General features: G+C 40.9%; 1 protein-coding gene across 3 annotated transcripts in view; it reads left to right on the top strand.

Moving 5' to 3' along the window:
- kank4 (KN motif and ankyrin repeat domains 4) overlaps window positions 1-19,681 on the top strand; it is a 77,481-nt gene that overhangs the window by 35,289 nt on the left and 22,511 nt on the right. The window contains exon 1 of one of the 3 annotated variants that reach the window (XM_087830949.1): window positions 12,292-12,373. The exons of the other annotated variants lie outside the window; for them this stretch is intronic. The gene's annotated coding sequence lies outside the window, so the exon portion shown is untranslated. Of the gene's footprint in view, window positions 1-12,291; window positions 12,374-19,681 lie in introns of those variants that run through there. 3 annotated transcript variants of the gene reach the window in all.

Here is a 19,681-nt window from a genome sequence, read left to right as displayed (position 1 = left end):
AGAGGGGGAAGAAAATTAAAAGCTCTGCTGTCAAAATGAGTCCAATCTGTGCATTACAGGCACGGCCAATAATCAGCATCCCCTCATCTCCATCCTGTCAGTCTGTCATTTTATTTCTTCCTTTCCCTGTTTAGTATGTGGTTTCATTTCCCCTCTGCGCTGTGATGAATGTCTGTTCTCTTTGAACTGTGTTTGCACTCTCTGTTTCAGTTTGATCTCGAGAATAAGTTCAGTGAAGAAGCACTTGCACCATTAACTCATGTCCCATAAATGTGTACTTCTGGTGTAGAGTAGTTGATACACCAGTGGAGGGTGAGTAACTGTGGAAGCTGAGTCCTCTGCCACCCCATAGAAAACAGGTAGAGAAAATCTACTCTCTACTAGGGTTGGACGATTGGACGAATATATCGACGATAGGCTGAGCCCACCGGCAATCGTTTTTACGACTTATTTATTTATTTGCCCATGAGTAAGTTTGCTAATAATGATAGAACTAATAAAAGCAGTCAACAGAAAAAAAAATAATAGCACTGTTTTAACAGCACCCTCTTTCATCTGCGAGCAAATGCCCCCTCCTCAGAGTGCGCCCAAATGCTTGTTGATGGAGCTGCAGAGCTGGCGATAGCCCAGCATACTCAGCCGGATGGTGGGCACGTACATGCTCATGCAAGTTAGTCGTGTTTGAGTACTTTGCTCGCACTATACGTCTGCACAAGCGGCACACCGCTTTGGTTACATCCTTAGGTTTACCTCTCTCATCCCAAATGGGCAACTTTATATATTTTTTAGTGCTGTCAGTATTAACGCGCCATCATCATGACTAACGCGATTAACAGTTAACCCGTCTGGAGCGCAGACTGAGTCAAAATCCCTGAAATGTCTCTGTCAACACATTTCGGGCAGTTTGTCCAAAGTTTGTTCATTCTGCGCTCCAGATGGGTTGAGCGCGTTAAAAATTGTAATCGTGATGACCGCGTTAACGCTGACAGCCCAAATTTTTTGGGGGTAAATTAGTTCATCCATGTTTGGACTTCTGTGTTGTAAACGCCCAAATCAGTCCGTGCATGATTACATTGCTCCACCCATCAAAAAGTCTGTGCATGCGCGTATCGCCCATCGTCGATTATTGGACTGACAATTGTTGGTTGGAAAATTTTTACATATCGCCCAACCCTACTCTCTACTACTATACTCTACTGTAAATGCTACTAAAGCCTTCCAAAAGGTGTTAATGTATCTGAAACTACAATCTAGCAGAGACAGATTGACCCCAAATGTCTGTAAATGTCTGGGAGGAAAGGTACTTCTGGTTAGCTAAAGTTAGCTCTGCTGCTAACTTAAGGATTCATCAACTGCTGTTTGTGTGCATCTACGCAGCCCTTTGTCTACACAGAAGGATTATGGCATATGAAAACCGTGAAGGCTATAAAGACACTTGCATAAACTCCTCCAAAAAAGTGAGTGTATTGCTGATTGGTGGTAACGCTTTGGGCAAAATGCTGCTTGGAAGTTGTCTCGAACAAGAAAGGGAACCATAATGGGGCATACCGTAGAGTAAGGAGCCTGACAAAGGCTGCAGTGGATGACTTTAATCATTTTCACTCCACCCCTAAGAAGTTCTTTGCCTATTATGACTTCTGTCTTCTCAGCTGTGTGGTGGCCCTTGTTCCCAACTCGTGTAGAATAGCTTGCTGTAGCTTTTTGTGCAGTCCTTCTGCCTGCAGCATTCAGCTGTACGTAGTGTGCTTCCCTATGTGGCAATACATGTAATAAAAGAGAAGAAAAGCATAGAAAGAAATACAGGTGGAGAAAGAATGAGGTCAAAGAAATAGAAGGGTTCGGCGCTGACTCACTGTTTCATAGCTGTTGGCAGCTGTTTCTCAACAATGCCAATAAACAAAAATCTCTCCTCTTGGTTGCACGTCATCTTCCAGATTAGTCTGACATTTGATGGAGAACCATGGAGAGTGTCAGGAAAGATAAGAGAGCGGGTATGACACGCGAAAAAGGGCTATGAGCCAGGCGTGAACCCTTGAAGTACACGGTAGAAAGCTCAAAACGAGGTTAGTCACCAGCACTGCCCCCCTTTGACGCTCTTGTATTTTTTCTCCTCTCCTCTCAGCGATTTAAAAAAAAACAGCGAGTGGGAGTAAAATGCCCGAGTTCACGTTTTCATTTGTGTGTAACTGGAACCATACCAGAAATAAAATCCCACAAAAGACATTATTTACCCAAAGAAATTACTCCCATTGTTATCAGCAATTATGCAAATCCCAAAAGTCATCCCAACATGTGGCCTCAGTTTTTTTTTTTTTTAAATAGAACATTTTGTTTGAATTATAGAGATTTATGTACACGCTATCTCATGGTTTTTCCCTTTTTAACTCAAAGGAAAACATTACATTCACACAAAGGACTCCCTCAGGGCGGATAAAAATGGCTCTGCTTTGTGTGAGCACTATTCAGTGGTGTGAAGCAGGAGATGCAGTCTGTGAGATATGTTGTACAAAATTATGTTTGTCTTTATAATCATTTGGCCTCATTACTGTGCAATTAAGTGCAACACCTTGAAGCCTTTTGATGGCGATCATAATGTTTAGTTGTCCTATCTGTAAAATCTTAGGACGTCATAGATACTCTTACAGAAAGAAGACCAAACGAATGGATTTAACCTCTTTAGCATCAACACACCTCTGACCCACACATAACCCACATACCCCCTACCCAATTTTCACTTATGTAAGGGGAGATTCCTGGGAACTGTTCAGACAAGTTCGCGACCCCGTGTAGCTTCCCATCAGACTCAACAACAAATTGCATGTGGTGAGAGAGCTGACGCAGCCTCCTGGCTAACACCGCTGTTTTCTACGTGTGCAGTGTGGCACACAGTGAGCTCAGATGTGCTCGGCTGCAGATGGACAGTGTGGGTGCTGTGGTGTGCGGCATGGTTCATGTAACATACTTATCACTTATACATATCGCCATATTACTTACCCTACTTATAATCTCTGTGGATTTCAGCGAGAGCAACATTATACGGGACAAGTTTGCAAGCTTTTTTAAGCTTTATTAGAAATTTTTATGTAATAGAAAAATCTTGTTGTCACAAAATAGTCTTACAGCAGTAGTTGTTATAATGGAAGCAGAGGGGCATTTGTTTATCCAGCAACAATAGCCATACTGGGAGGAGGGTGAAGTGGATGGAGGATTTTCACCTGAGCAACAGCTCATTCTGCACAAACCTTACTGTAGTGTCAAAAAAATAGATTTAGAACAGTTTCGGAAGGCACAGGGAAATTGTGTCCCATTATTAGGGGTGTCAGACTAAGACAAAAAAAAAAAGGCTAATTAGGTTTAATGTGCCGCTCTAGACAGCATGGGCAAACAACATATTTTGCTATTTGCTTTGGAGGACTTGCTGCAGATCAGCCTGCCAGATCATTTCCCAGATCTCTGCAACATTTAAAGCACTAACAGGTGAAGTGAATCATCTTGTTTCAATGTAACATGCTGCTGGCATTCATATGGTTGTTACTTTTTTTGTGCACCACCCACTTATATTGATGCGGACCTAACACATTCCCCATTGCAATGGCATGCATTCAAGGAATGCCGCTTCAGCATGATGATGAGTGCCGTAATCGGAGAGTGCATCCTGCCACGCCATAAATTAGTGGCACCATGACCTGACCTGGCTTCTTAACTCCCCTGATCCCGGTTGAATTGAGCACACCGCTGGAAATGCTGAAACCAAGACAACCCAGAGATCCGCCGTCCGTGCCCCGGATGGGTTAGAGCTCTTTTGGCATTAGGAAGTGTGCATTTTTGTTTTGCAATTGAGACTCCAGAGGCATTATTCTGTATTCTTAGGCTGATAACATCACTGCAAAGCATTTCCCAAAGCATATGTTCCTAGATTGATTTCCTACTTTCCCAGCATCTGTTGGTTTCTGTCCATCTCACAGTGTGGTGAAAATCAACATGGAAAGACTTGAAACAGGCTTTGATTTATTTCTGAAAATAAATCTAAATGTAGACTGAGACTGATTTGCTGTTATACAATCACCATGTGTAATATTGTCTACAGCACAGACTGTTTTCATCTGCAGGTTCAGTCTTAACTGCTTTCATATCATTGCATGTGTTTGCATACATAACCTACACCTTTCCCGTGATAGGCGGGAGGTTCAGATACACCGGCTGTCAGTTCTGGTTATTGTTTAAGTTTTTGTGGCTTTGATGCTGATTCATGGGCAGGGATACCTATGGCTAGATACCAAGAAGGAGAAAAACAACACACACTGTGCTTCTACAGTGAAACACAGATAAATAAACACATAAACTACTGTATGAATGTTCTTCCTCCATGCTCCCTTTGTGCTCTTTAGATATGGTTTCTTCTATGTTATGCTAATTAGTGATATTAGAAAGCAGCATTTAGTTTGTGTATTCCTTCGCCCACACAGGTCAGCAGAGTTCAGGCCTTTAGAAGAGACTGTCTGTGGGAAGCAATCAGCTTATTGCTCGGCCATACTTCACCCACACTCGATGATAAATCTGTGTTTCTTTCTCCTTTTTTTTGTCGGTTTGTGCTTTTTCTTTTTGCCTTTTTCACACTTTTATGCAGATTTTCTCCATCCTTTCAAATCGGAAAACCATCTCAAAAAGTCAGAGAGTGACACGAGTTTTTTTTTTCAAGGCAGGGAGGCATTCGACAAGAAACTAATGCTGAAGTTACACTGTTGCCAGCAATCACCGGAGAGTGCCTCCTCAGAAATTAATGAACACTGGACATGTAGCGAGCGAGCTGATGGAAACATGCAAGCTCATAAACTGACAAACATCGTGTATTGGATTGAATGGCAAACAAATAAAAAAAGAAGGGATTTAGGTGATTTGTGCTTCATTGATTCAAATCAAAGCATAATAAAATGAATTTAAATTAGGCTTTCATGCTCACTTACACTTAAAGTAACACAGTAAAAGGATTGGAATTGCCTTTTAAAGTGAATTTAATCCAAAAATAAAGTTTCGGTGCCGGCCTGTATTGCACTTTTTCCCAGCTCAGTTTAGTTGTTTAAATTTCACAGTGAGAAACAGTTAAAAGCAGTTGATATGCACTGGTCCGACCTCAGTACATGTGCATACGCTTCCCCAATTTATTTGTTCTAATGAAGTCTCTCCGGGACAGCTAGAAAGGATTATTGATTTAGCAGAAATTGTGTATTGTAGTAACTCTTTTGAGGCTCTGGTGAGACTGTAAAATAAATGGGCAAACCATGGAAATGTGCTCTCGTAGCATACAAAGAAAAGCATCTGGCAAATCTAAATGAATCTGAAATAACAGAAATGTAGAGCTGGACTATTTTACAAATGACAGCTTTCAGTACTGAACCTGTTGTTGTCACTGTTTGCTGACATAGTAACATAGCAACCATATCTACATGAAATGCATGCAGTATTTTTCAGTTTTACTCCTCAGCCATAAAAGGCTGATGGGGTATTGTCGTCACCTCGCCGGGCGGGCAGCAACTGGCTTCAAATTAATACCACAGGTATTGAAAATCTCAGGCGAGTTCAAATCTCACTGAACTTGACCTCAAGGTCAAGAACAGAGGTCAAGCTTTCTGAAAATGTTGTGAATGCAATAACTCAAGAAGGAAGTCATCTATGATTTTTAAGTTGATACATCTACTAAAAATCTTGGATGAGTTTGAATCTCAGTGACCTCGACCTAAAAGTCAAAGTAAGTTTTCTGAAAATCTTGTGAATGCGATAACGTGAGAACAAGGCAATGTAGGTTTTTGAAAGGGATACCGCGGGTGTGTGTACCAGCAGGCTGAGGGGTAGCATTGGCGGCTGTCAGTAGTTTTTGTATTCTCTCGGCAATCTCACCATATTTAATTGGAAAGTCAAGAAAAGAGTGATAGTTATTGATTTTAATCTGCAGTCTTCATTTTGTAGCACTCTGTCTCTCTCATACACACACAATGTTCAAGATAGCTCAGATCGTTTCCACTTGAGCAGTGACGTCCGCTCTGTGGTCAGTTCTGTTACAACATATAAACAGTCTTTTCCCTGCCTAATGGCCTTATCAGAAACTGGCCTTCCTCAGGATGTCTGTCTGCTAACCATAGCCCAGCAATACAAACACACACTTGTTTAGAGTGGAAAGTCCTGGTCATTATTAACGTATTCTGATTCCGATTTCAATGCTCGTTTCACTGTTTTTCCTATTTTAAAACCATCTCAGTCGTGAGTATTTGCTGCTACTCTTGAACAGACAGAATTTGCCCAGGCATTGCTTCAACTTTTTAATAAGAGTTAAAAACAAGCTGCATTAAGGGGATTCAGCCTGGAACTGATTACATTATTGCAGCTGCTTAATTTGCAGTGGTTGCATTCCTACCTGTAGGTACAACGCTACACTCACTCTTGGTGTTCTTGTCTGTGTCTTTTGATGTGAGCTAGATGGAGAAATTCTGATTTAATGCTCAGTCGGTGGGCATAATGTCAAGAGTGGTGCTTTATTTCACTCTTGAATGGTTTTTGTCAAGATTTTGACATTTTTAGCGTTAATGAATTCAGCATTTGCTGCCTCTCTACACTCCTCCTTGGAATACACAAAGTAACAGAGGCTCGCCAAAAATATACTGTCAGAAACATTAAAGTAGAGCATTGAGTCAGTTAAACTTCTGGGATATAGATCTGGTCAGTAAAGTAGCAGAGGGGGTTGTTAATCAGTTTTAGCTAATTTGGTGTTAATGAAATTAACAACAGGTGCAACAAGGAGGCCAATAACAAGTTTTCCCTGCTTATCTTTTCTGTTTTTCACTAGTTTTCCATTTGGCTAGGGCCAATGTCACCACTTGTAGCGTGATGCAATACCTGGACGCTGCAGAGGTTGCTCAGGTAGTTCAATTCCTCCAGGATGGAACATCAATATGTGACGTTGCCAGAAGGTTTGCTGTGTCTCTCTGCACAGTCTCAAGAGCATGGAGGAGATTTTGGGAAACAGGCAGTTACTTGGAGAGCTGGACAGGGCCATAGTAACTCATCAGCAGGACCAGTATCTGCTCCTTTGTGCAAGGAGGAACAGGATGAGCTATAAAAAATGACCACAGCAGGCCACTGGTGTTAATATGTTAACATTTATGACCAAACAATCAGAAACAAACTTCATGAGTGTGGACTCAGGGACTAATGTCATCTAGTGGGCCCTTTGCCCGACACCATGGAGCCTGAATGGCATTTGACATTATGCTGCCTGTAACATCATTGAGCGTGACTTGTTTGGTGTTGTGTTCGGGGAGACATATCCATACAGGAACACACAGACGTCTACAGGATAGGCATCTGCACCCTGACTGCCATTAAATATCGGAAGGAAATCCTTGGACCCATTGTCAGACACTACGCTGGTGAAGTGGATGCTGGATTCCTCCTGGAACTAGCCTCTTGTGACGAGAGTATGCAGGCAGTTCCTGCAGGATGAAGGAATTGATACCATTGATTGCCCCCCGGCTCGCCTGACTGAAATCCAATAGAACCTATATATTTATTTATTTTGAAACATGATGTTTCAATCCATTCAGTGCCGGCCGGTTACACGTAGGACTGTCCGGTAGCTCAGTGATGCCCTGATCCAGATCTGGGAGGAGATCCCCCGGAACATCATCAGTAATCTCATGAGGAGCATGCCCCAACATTGTGGTCATGCATACAAGCACATGGGGGCCAAACAAACTACTGAGTTGCTGCAATTAAATTTCCACAAAATGGACTATCCTGACACATAATTTTGTTCATTTTGATTTTCAGGGTGAATTCAGCCATCTGTTGGTTAAAAATGTTTATTTCTACCAAGAGTTGTGTCATCCTTTAATTTCTAAAAAATCATGGAGCATAACCTTTTTTTTTCAAATAAGAGGTTTTCAGCATAAGAGGTCTGATTTTTAGTGTTTTATCTGTTTCTTTAGTTTATTTGAGGAGTGTATGACAAGTAAGGGGCTAAAAGGGGGGCTAGTAGAATCTTCCAGCAGCACTTCTCAAAGTGTTTATCTTGGGTGTTATTCTTGTCTGTGTCTACATGTGTGATTTCCATGAAAGAATGAGAAAACAAGAACAATGAAAACAAAGCACACATTCTTTTTGGTGGGGGTCACGGCCTTTAATATCATCAGCTGGTGCTGCAAGGTTAGTCTAGACTATATATGGACTGGACCTTCAGACTGTGTGCACACTGAAGCAGTGATGTATGGCTTCAATTATGCACACACACGACATGCATTTCAAACACTGGAAAAACGATGCGACTATAAATTAAAATCAGTTTGAAAGTTCTGGTGAGCCAACATATTTGCTAAATACTGTAAATTGTTCTTGCTTGAATAATGCACAATGTGCAGTATGGTGAAAAGAACTGCAAGTCTACCCATGACTCACAGATGCAAAATAATATTTATTATATATTAGGAAAGCAAGGCCTTGTGAAAAGGTAGATTAACTGGATGAAAACTCCCCCAACAAAACAAATGAGTCTGAAATTTGTTTTTAATAAATTGTACTTTGCTGCCAAGTTACATTTCACAATTGTGAAATTTGACTATGAACTATTTTCCTACATGTCATCTTCCCAGTTTAATGTATAAAACTGACTCATATTTCCAGACCCTGGTGCAAAAGCACAGTATACAAATAAAAACTGAAAACTTTGTGAGTAGATGACGTTTTAGTTTATTTTGAGAAGGAAACTTTTATTTCCAGAAGGCTCAAAGCTGCTGGAAGTGGTTTGAGAACTGTGAGCTTTGCCAGCAAAAACAGTTTTTGGTTTTTCACACTTGAACCCACTCAGACACACACATACACATACCGCAGACGACGCTTGCGTGGATAATTGTGTGTTGCAAGACTTGGCATAAAGCCCAGGCTGCCAGTTTGCTAAAACTGTAACAATATTATACAAAATTATTTTGCGAGACATAGCAGACATTTAAACTGATTAGCAGGAATGTTCCTAACAGTATAATCTAAATATTTTAATTGCTGTTCCCAGAACTGCGATGATGAAAAAAAATGTGTGCCAAGTCAAAATATTTGACTTTGTGATCCAATCAGAGGTGAGCTGAAGGCTTGCATGAGTCTTAGGTAATAGTGAGTTATGAATTCAGTGCCTGGTGGTGACCACTAAACATTAGTTGTAACTACAGGCTGCATGTAACAAATACTTTCGTTTGCAGACTTTTTATCTTTGTAACTCCCACCGTTGTGAAAACATTCAGTATATGACTCGAAGCTGTTATTCTGAACAGTGGAGTGCAGCAGTTAAAGCATTTTTATGTTCTCACACTTACACACAGCCACACGTATTTAAAAACATACATTTACAGAATCCTGGGGTGTCAGATTTTACATAATGCTGCCTTGTGTTGTTTTAAAATTTTAACTGCGTGTTTTTACCTCAGCTGGAACACCGAGACTGTTGATATACAAAAGACTTATGATGGTTATTATGGTTCATACAGTTCAATTCAATTCAGATCACTTCAGTAGCAAATTATAACAACAGTTACCTTTATATTCTAAGGTTAAGACATTAATATAATACAGAGAAAACCACAACAATAAAATGCTATGAGCAACCACTTGGTGACAGTGGAGAGAAAAAACTCAATTTTAACAGGAAGCTCCAGGCTCAGGGAGTTGCAGCCATCTGCCGCGAAAAGTTGCAGGTGAGAGGAAGAAGACAGAACAAAAAATACACTGTGGAAGAGAGCCAGAGATTAATATGCTCAGCTGATCATGGAAAGCCCCCCCTTAGGGAGCCCAAGTATGTACTATAAGGTTTTTAATATAAGATGGGGTCTGATTATTTAAGACCTTGTACATGAAGAGAAGGGCATGAACCACGTGAAAGTCATTACTGAGGGTGCTGCACAAAGCCACGTGTTGATTTCCTGCTGCTCTTAAATTGTGCATGAATGCAATATGAAGTTATTTGAACCTCTCTTGAGGCAACAGCTCACTCCACAAACTTTGCCTGCACTTAAAAGTTACATTTTTCTTTTGTTTTAACACAAGAGGAACCAAGATGGACAGACAACATCACTGCAACATATAATGAAAAGACAGGAAACGAGTGATTCCTCGAGAAGTCCTCAGGGTCTGAGGTGGGATCTGATACCTCCTGACAGGAGCGGTTCATGTGATTGGGAAGGGAGAAGTTTAACCCCCTAGGCTGCATCACACCCTCTTTCAGTCCGCTGCTTTAGATGAAAGGATGTGAGCTGATAAGGTGCAGTGTGTTAGACATATATCGAGAGGGATTTAGCCACAGAAACTGTGAATATTGTCCGAGTTCATGTTTGACAAAGGTTCCTTGTGCAAGTCAACACCCTTATTAGGATTATTTAAAAAAAATCATTAATATTTAAATACAACACACTCCCATGTTGTGCCTCTTAAATTCACTTAGTCATTTGAAACAGCATCATCAAAACAAGCAAAGTGGTTTAAAGTATAATCAGTGCTAGTGTGCAGAATTTAAAATGTACCCTTTTGGCCAGAGAAAAGGATAGACCATCGCATACAGATTGATTTGCTACCACTTTGCGATATATCCCCCCATAAAGATTCTGGGCCTATCGATATATTTGTGTGCTCTTGTGCAATGTTAGAGTCATTACTTTAAAAAAATGTAACGTATTACACAATAATACAGTTACAAAGTACACCAACAACCAGGGGTTTCTTCCTGTTAAACAGGCGTTTTTCCTTCCCACTGTCACCAAGTGCTTAATAATAAGAAAATAAGCAATAAGAAAGTAATATATGATGAATAGTTTATATAATTGATGATAAATATGATGGATGATGCTTAATTAATGAGGATACCTAGAAGAGCTTCATTTTAGCTTTGAAGTTTTATCACCAAGCTAACGGCAGAGTTGAGGTGGATCACAGAAAAATGTTTTGACCACTGTGACTCTATTTTAGAAACAGGTACAGGTAGACTTAACGCACCGCTACAAGCCTGACTGCTCATCACTGCTTTTGTCACCTGCTGAAAATCAAGCTTTGGCTGCTCAGCTGGAAAGTAATATTGATTTCTCCACTCCTGAGAAGGTGCACACTTTAGCCTCCTCACTCCATACTAGCTGAAGTCAGCTGATTGTTACAGAAGTGCACAGTAAAAGGTCACCTTATTTTACCGAGTTACAAAAACAATGTAATCTGATTACTTTGCACACATTATGCCCAACACTGCTCATATGACATGCTGGATATTTTTTTCTTTCTTTGCATGCTCTGATGTCGAGCAGCTCTCGAGTAGAAGTTTGCACACACTTGTGGAGAGAGGAATTAGCATTGTTGGACTGAGGAATCAGTGCAGGAGTGAGATAAGAGATAGGACCCATTAGCCTGGGCAGTTAGCCTATTTAAAGGCAGTTAATTATTTACCTCATTTACACTATAGAGCCAACCGGGCTAGGCTGGGTTTACTCATTAGACTGCTTTCTGTTATTGAGCCAGACTGAGATAACTTGGGGGTTTACTTGATAAATTTCACAGATATGATAGTCTGGAGCACCTTGAAAGTAGTGTGATCCAGTCTCATGTGGCAGCACTGTGGAGGGGGTGGGTAATTTTGAGTCCTCCAGTAAATATTACAGTGTTACACAGTGTGTGATTGTTGCAGGGTTAGACCTTTTAGCCCAGAGGCAGTACACACAGACACTACTGCACATGCACACAGCCCAGAACTAAGCATGTACACGCAACAGTAGGTGCATGAATGAACACACACTTGTACTTAAAAAGAGGTGCATAAATTAAAAACCAGACAAGACTCTGTTGTTCTGTTGTTTTCTGTTCAAATCATGAGCTTTATAAGCTTCCACTTCTATGCATGCTTGGAAGTTGCTGTGCTGTTAACACAGGCTGTGGTGGTTCATTACCATGCACTTGTGTGTCTGTATGTGTTTTTGTTCGTGTGTTTTCTGTTGATCCCATTTGTCTATTAGGGTGTTATTTTTGTTTTTTTCTGGGCCAGTTGGTTGCACCAAGGAGGCTGGTGAATCTATCACACTGAGACAACCGATCTTCTCTTCTCTTCTCTTCTCTTCTCTTCTCTTCTCTTCTCTTCTCTTCTCTTCTCTTCTCTTCTCTTCTCTTCTCTTCTCTTCTCTTCTCTTCTCTTCTCTTCTCTACCTCTGGCACCATATGCCAACACATCCCCTCTTTCCCACCCATCCTCCCCTCCTCTTTTTCAGTTTTTTTTTCTCGTTTTTTTCTCTGCTGATATTAAGAGAGACAGGGTCAGTAGCATTCACAGAAACAGGAAGGACAGGAGGTGAGAAGTGCTACATGGCAGGTGAGAGAAAAAGTTCCCCATGTAAATTAACTCTGTTTTTCTTGCCACTCTTCATTTTTTTCCCCCTCAGCTTTCATGTCTCATGAACAATTTGCCATCATTCACCGTTGTTTGCTCTGCTTTTTTCTGTTCGCCTTACCTTCCTCCTTCCTCCCCGCTCTATTTTTACAGTCTAGAACACGGGTCACATGTGCAGGAGCCTCGGATGTGTGAGAAAGAAAGTGTGGAAAAGGGAAAGGGGTGTATGTACAGGATGTGCACGAGTGTAATGGAGAGAGGGTAGTGTTGTTCTGGTCGGACAATGTTAGCGCTCCCCCACACAGCTTTGGCAGCGATATATTTGCTGGGGATGTAAGAGGCAGCACACAATAATGCATTAAAACAAACACAGTAAAATAAGAGATGACATAGTAAACTTATGTGTGTTTTTGTCCGTACATGCAAAGGGAAGCAAAGCTGGAAGTTTTGCCTCATGCTATGCTAAGAGCGATAGAGTGTGAATTTATAAGTGTTGATTTCTTTGCACAGACCTCCTGCTTGTTCTGCAGAATGTGCTGCTGTACCAAGCTGAATTGCTTTCCTGCACTTATATTCTGCTGGCTTCAAGCCGTCCTCTCTGGCAGAATTATGTGCTTGCATGCACGTTTCCATGTGCTTCTGTGCACAGATCACTTACTTCATGATTGCTTTACTGTGTTAGAGTTTCCTGTTTTTATGCAAATCTGTATGTGTGTTTACTTGTGTGTGTTTGCGCGTGCACGTGCCTTCTGTGTTTCTGTGTAAGTAGAAAGCCATAATTAATGAGCAAGTGTTTTTTTAACTCATGTTAACACTCACAGAAACATATCTCAGACTGCGTACGCTGTCACTTCGCAGTTTATGCATGTTACGCATACATTCTGTATGTGTGCGTGTTTGAGAAAGACTTGTTTTTACCTGTCAAAGAGGACGTAACGTCACGGCTGTGTAACTGACTCTGTGCTGTTTGTCATGTTTCCCTCCTTTTTATCTTTGACCATCTAAGCCTTTCAAATCCAGACTGCATAACCTTAGATATTCCTAATCCCATCTGTCTTTCTGACAGATGTCACAGATTTATTCCGTTTTCTGCATGTCTCTCTAGTTTCTACCCTTTTTTGTCAGCATCGTTTCACCGACTGTTGACACATCAATAGTCAGATGGCCCAAATGCTAATTAGCTTCACCACTGTTATTAACATCCATGAGGGGAAGTAACCATAACGCTAACGTATCTCAAACTAGAATGAATAATAGATGGTACAGCACCTCCTTTATCGCTAATGAAAGCCTGCAGCTGTTCCTCATTTTTGGAATGCCACTACAGAACGTGAGGAAAAGAGAAGCTCCTTTCACTATGTCTATGGAGGCATACAGAGCTCATGCAATAAGAGACAGAAGAGATGCAGAGATAGAAGAGATAAAAGGCAGTTGCAGCGAAGGCGTGGCGTAAGCGTTATCTGTCCTTTGACAGACAGCGCAGAAGCAGGACAGGGGTGGTTGCACTGAGGTCGTGTCCACGCTGTTACTGATAAAACACTGCACTTACTCTGTCAGCCCCTCACCCGTTCTGTATTTGAAAACAGCTAATTATGTTGTAGACTGGTGTCATAAGACTGAGTAAAAATGGAAAATTTGTTTGAGGGCCTTAATAACATTTATTACCAACTATTAAAGGGAAGATGTAATTACTTAAGCAGGACATATTGCCTCAGTGGACAGATGGGCTACAGTATCTGGAAAACATTCATTACATTTAGAAAGGGTTACATATGAGTGGAGCTGTGTCCATGGCAGTTCTACTGAATGTCCTTTGTCCTTTCTTTAAGTGTGCAGGCTTTTGTTATTTTCTCTGTTGAAACCCATTTTAAAATACGTGATGTAATAGGCACATGTGAATGTAAAAATTAGGCCGGAGGTCAAATCTGGCATGGAAACTTTGATATTTACAATCCTGATATACTAATCTCATGTCCTACATGCTTCTAATACAAACAAAGGCAGTAGATTTTAAGCATAGTTTTAAAGATAACAGATATTTCAGAAAGGTTTGACTTTATTTGACCCTGAAGAAGAATCTCCATATATTATTCCTTATATACCCATTTGTAGTCAGTACAAACACTGGAAGTAAGAAACATAGTTTTAAACGGGTCTGTATAGCAATATTATCACTTCAGATCTATTTACTGACTTTGAAGGAGAGGTCAGAGGTCAAATGTTACACAATATTTTAAATCTTTATATGGTACTTTCTATATGTTGACAATACACACCACACTTATCAGAATCATAGTTTCTAAGTCATAAGGCTTTTTGTCCATTTTTGATCAATAAATCATTAAACTGACCTTGAAGACTTCGGTGGATGAAAGGCAAATTCGAATGGATTTTTGTTTAACATGACCCCATGCTACTCCTCTACAAAGTTTTTTTTTTATCAGAATTCATACAAAACACCACATACGAGCGGGCGGAGAGCAGTATGGGGTCTTCACACCTCTGTTCACCCCTGGGCTGGGAGAGTGAGTTGGCTGTCTGGTCGGGGTCTGGGATGCTGGACCTCCCAGGAAATATGTCCTGAGTCTGGGGGCGGAGCCTGGCGCCCATGGTTCAGTCGGGCCCCTTCTGGAGGGTGGAGGGCCCTCAGTCTACTCTAGCGTAGCAGGTTGCTGGCGGAGCCTACGGGCACGTCGCCGCAGCCCTCTGTGGCTTCTGCAACGTGGCTGCTGGGTGACCCCACCGTTTGGGGCTCTCCTCAGCTCTTTTCTAGGAGGGTGGTGCTGCTGCCCCTCCAGTGGTCCTCCATGGGCTCTCATGATCTGGGGGGCATCTATATCTGGGGCCTGGATCTGATGGATCCACTTGGGAAAATAAATCTGCTCAGCATTTTTCTTGGCCTTCAGACAATAACTCTGACTGCTCCAGTGCTGAATGGGACAGACAAAAAAGAATTCATACAAAACGTTTTGAGCTATTGTGTTTACAGACACAATGACATGCAGGTATGCACACACAAAAACATAACACCCTTGGTGGAGGTAAAGACAAGATTTATTGTGTTGCATTGTAGAGTAGACACATTTATTGCTGAATGGTAAACTAAATCTTAAAGCTTTGTCTTGTCGACGTGCAGTGTGTATTTATTTCATTGCTATAAATTGTTTAAACCACTGCACAGTGGCCCACTGAAATCTCAGTGTGAAAATGACAACCGCGACTTTTGCTAAGTGAATATCCACGCAGTGCCACTTCCCCACAGTTTCTATTTTTTTCTGAAATAACTTTATTAGAGTGTAAGTTAAGCAATTTGTGTGGTTTTCTGGAAACCTCATGATCAGATATATTAAGACTAAGACTGCTTGGAATTTATTTTTACTTTATTTACATGTTAGAAAACAGCAAGGCAGAAATATTTGGCAAGTTAGGCAGAAAGCTCGGAGTTCTCCTGAATGGTCTTTGTGAATCATCAGTACAATACTTGGGGTCTGCAGTATTCCTTTTTAAACAAAGTTCTTTGTGTGCCGTCCTAAAACTGGCAAGTGCATAAAAAAAAAACATTGCTTTGTGCCTTTTGGTCTTTTTGTATAAGGACGAATTTCTATTGTTGGCCTTGAGCTTAGGAAAGATGTTTGTTTTTTTTCCTTCATTCTGTGAATAACTGATAAGAGAGACGTTGTAAGGACTCTGCTGATAACCAGCCAACAACTGGAGGTAACTAGTGAACTCACTATTGTACAGACATCTGATTATTACAGCTACATTAAAATTCATGCTCCTTTCAAAGACGGATTCTTATTAAACCGTCCAATAAAGGCCATATCCTGAATTTGCAGTTCTTCCACAGAAAAAAACGTCACTTTTAACTGACCTATAATAGCTTGCTCACTGCAACCCTGTGGGAAAATTTTGCCACTGTTTAATGAAGCCCATAGACAGAAGTTCCCTCTCTCATTTTCTCTCTGGAGTTGAAAGCCAGATGTTGTTTAGCACAAGGGGAACAATCTGGCCCCTGATGAATGCAGATGCTGTTAGACTGAACTTGACTGGATCATACAGGATTAGGACTGAAGATGAACTAGAATAGACCCAAAGGTCTGGGGTGAAGTAAATTAATGATAGATTGGACCAAAAGATGTAATACAGCAGGACCTTATTCCTGCAATGCACTATACATAGACAGAGATAATCTTAGACTGGGGTGGGATGGCCCAGACTCTACTCAAATAGCTCTTGTAGAGCAGAGAGAGATTGATCTGTTCCTGCAGAACACAGACAGACTAAGCTCTGCAATATCAGATAAATGTCCCCCCAATTCACTCCTTGTATTCTGGATGCTAACAGCATTCTTTGTGCTGCGTGAGCCTAAACTTTCCAATTCCCAGTTGACTTGTCGGTAAATTTTACCAGTTTTCACACTTTGCTGCACAGTAGCAACAAAGTCATTATGCAAAAACTGTCATCTGCACCTGCAATTCACGAGTTTGAACTAATTGTACCGTCAGCTGCGTCCTTCACTCACACTTGTATCAAAGGGGATGCATCTGTAATGTGACACAGATGAGCACATCAGATTGGGGAAACCTGCAGTCAGCTGAGACAGAAGAAGTCACTTGGATGAGTGACGAAGTGTTTCTCCCATTGAAAACGCTACGTCCAGATGAACAGAATCAACCTTTTGGGACCAACTGAAAAAGTCACAAACCTGATGACAGCTCTCATAGCAGCGAGGTGAACGCTGGCTGACTGCAGAGGCTAAAACATCCAGCAGAGAGGAGTCTCAGTGAGACAACGATGTCTGTTATCAAGCTAAAGGGAAATGAGCTGTGATTATACCAGAGTAATTAAAGTGACATGTGTAGATTTCTTGATATCACTATGTTACATGAAGCAGGACTACGGTGCTACGGACACAAAAGCCTCTTTTATTTTCCAAAGAAACTCATATTCTAATTAGAAAGGCTAACTGGTCATATACAGGAGCACCAATCTTTCCACACTTAGTAACACAGCTCACGCACATTTGACATTTGATGAGTAATACTGCAGTATGACTCCCTGAGTGACAGAGGAAGAATAACAGCACGCATGCTGATATGTATCCATGCCATGAATTGTGGCTTTTATAACATTTTTTTATGGCTGTAGCTCAGGTGGTAGAGCAGGTCATCTACTGATCGGAAGGTTGGTGGTTCGATCCCTGGCTTCCCCAGTCTGCATGCCAAATATCCTTGGGCAAGATACTAACCCCAAATTGCTCTCCGATGCATCCATCGGAGTATGAATGTGTGTGTGAATGTTACCTTAGAAAGCACTTAGAAAAATGTGCTTGTGCGAATGGGTGTGAAAGGGTGAATGTAAAAGTTGTGTACAGCGTTTTGAGTGCTCAGAAAGAGTAGAAAAGCGCTATATAAGAACCAGTCCATTTACCATTTAAAGAAATTTTTATACATCGAAGCACAAATTGTGCTTTAGTGTATAACGCACTATAAATCATCATCAGAGCCCACTTAGAATAGAATAGAATAGAATTCAACTTTATTGTCATTGCACATGCACAGGTACAGGGCAACGAAATGCAGTTTGCATCCATCCAGAAGTGCTTTAGCCATGATATAGATATATTACAATATATATTAGCAATAATATAGATATGTAAGTATATTACAGAAATGGGTCTATTATGGTATGTTATAATGTACACGGTATGAAGTATGTTATGAATATGCTATAACTATAAGTATGTACAGGCTGTAGTGAGTACAAGCTATGAACAGGATATAAATATGAAATAAAAAACTATACAGAAATCCGAGATATACAGTTATACAGAAATGTGAACTATGCAAGTTATAAACAGTCGTAGGATTAAAAATTATCATATGTACAGAATGATTATTTACACAGAACTATACAGTAGTGCAGTTAGGATAAGTGAGATATGTGGATAATTTCTACAGAGGCTATATAAAGTGCTAGTGGTTGTGAGTGGTGGTTCAGTCCATGTTGGTTCAGTCCACTTCTGATATTAGTGAAACACAATAATATAACAATACTGGTGAAGAACAGACAAACACAAGGAATGCTTCAGTATTTTAGTGAAGTTTAAAGAAATGTTCCAATGTCGAATCATTTTAAATTGCATCTGCTTCAGTTTGTTCATGTTCTTAGGAAAACCAACCCAAGTATATTTGAGAGTTTTTCAAAATCCACTCCACTTTAAATGAATAAATCAGTTTCAAATTCAAATTTTATTTGTCACACACACAACCATACACAGTATGACATGAGGTGAAATGCTTGTAGCTGTGCAATGCAATGCCTGACCATTAAATGACAGGTTTTACAGTATTTACAATTTACAGGTTATACAAAATTTACAGATTCATTTACAGTAAAAAAAAAAAAAAAGTGCAAATAGCAGAAAGTAACCTTGAATGATAATATGGCACTTTTAAGCATCCAAATATGGCTGCAAATTCAGCTCTGGCTGTCCCCACCATGGGTTTCTACCTCTGACTTTATACTTGTTGAAACTGCACTCTGGCAGTCTTGTGCTGTCATAAGCTTTTACCAGCTGTAGTTTGCATATTCACATCTTTATGCGTATCCCTGTGTTTCTCTGCACATGTGCTCCTCCTCAAATTTGTTTTTATCTCTGGCTGAGAGTTGGCACATTAAGCTGGACGCTCCTGCTCGGATTCTCAGGGCAGTACAAGGGTAAACAGAGATAGCTGTTTCCATGCATGTCGGTCCCGTGATAAGACCTTGGGACCTGTGTTACTGTTGCTCAGCCTGCCTGTTATTCTTTAATCTGCTGCTGCGTGCAGTTTCTTTAATGTCACTTTCACACAGCTGATGAACACTTGTGTTTGAAGCGCCAGCTGCAGTCAGTGCACAATGCTTCAGAGTATATGAGAGATTGTAGTGAATTCATGGGTAATTTCTTTTTTATGAGATAAAGTTTGAGACAGAAAATGAGAGAAGGGATGCTGGGACAGCCGGGAGAGCGGGAAAAATGTGAGCGAAACCGCTCTGCTTGCACGAGATACGAGTACATCTGCCACTCCCGTCTCTGCCTCTTTTTCACTTTCCCGCCCACTTTTCTCCCTCTCCCATCCGCCCACCTCTTGCCTCCCTCTCGCTCTCTCCAATCTCATTTCCTGCTTTTCTGTCTTCTATCCAGTCCTGCTGTGTGTCAGTGTATCCGACTAATTCAATCTCCAGTACACAGGCACTCCGGTGTAATGACCCATGACATTCAATTAATGCTTCTTGGTAGGTTAAGTC

The sequence above is a fragment of the Neolamprologus brichardi genome, chromosome 17 (assembly GCF_056152115.1).
Source record: "Neolamprologus brichardi isolate AB-2024 chromosome 17, ASM5615211v1, whole genome shotgun sequence".
NCBI classification, from domain to species: Eukaryota; Metazoa; Chordata; class Actinopteri; order Cichliformes; family Cichlidae; genus Neolamprologus; species Neolamprologus brichardi.
The sequence above is the reverse complement of the archived record's forward strand: the minus strand, read 5'-3'. Positions and strand labels throughout refer to the sequence as shown.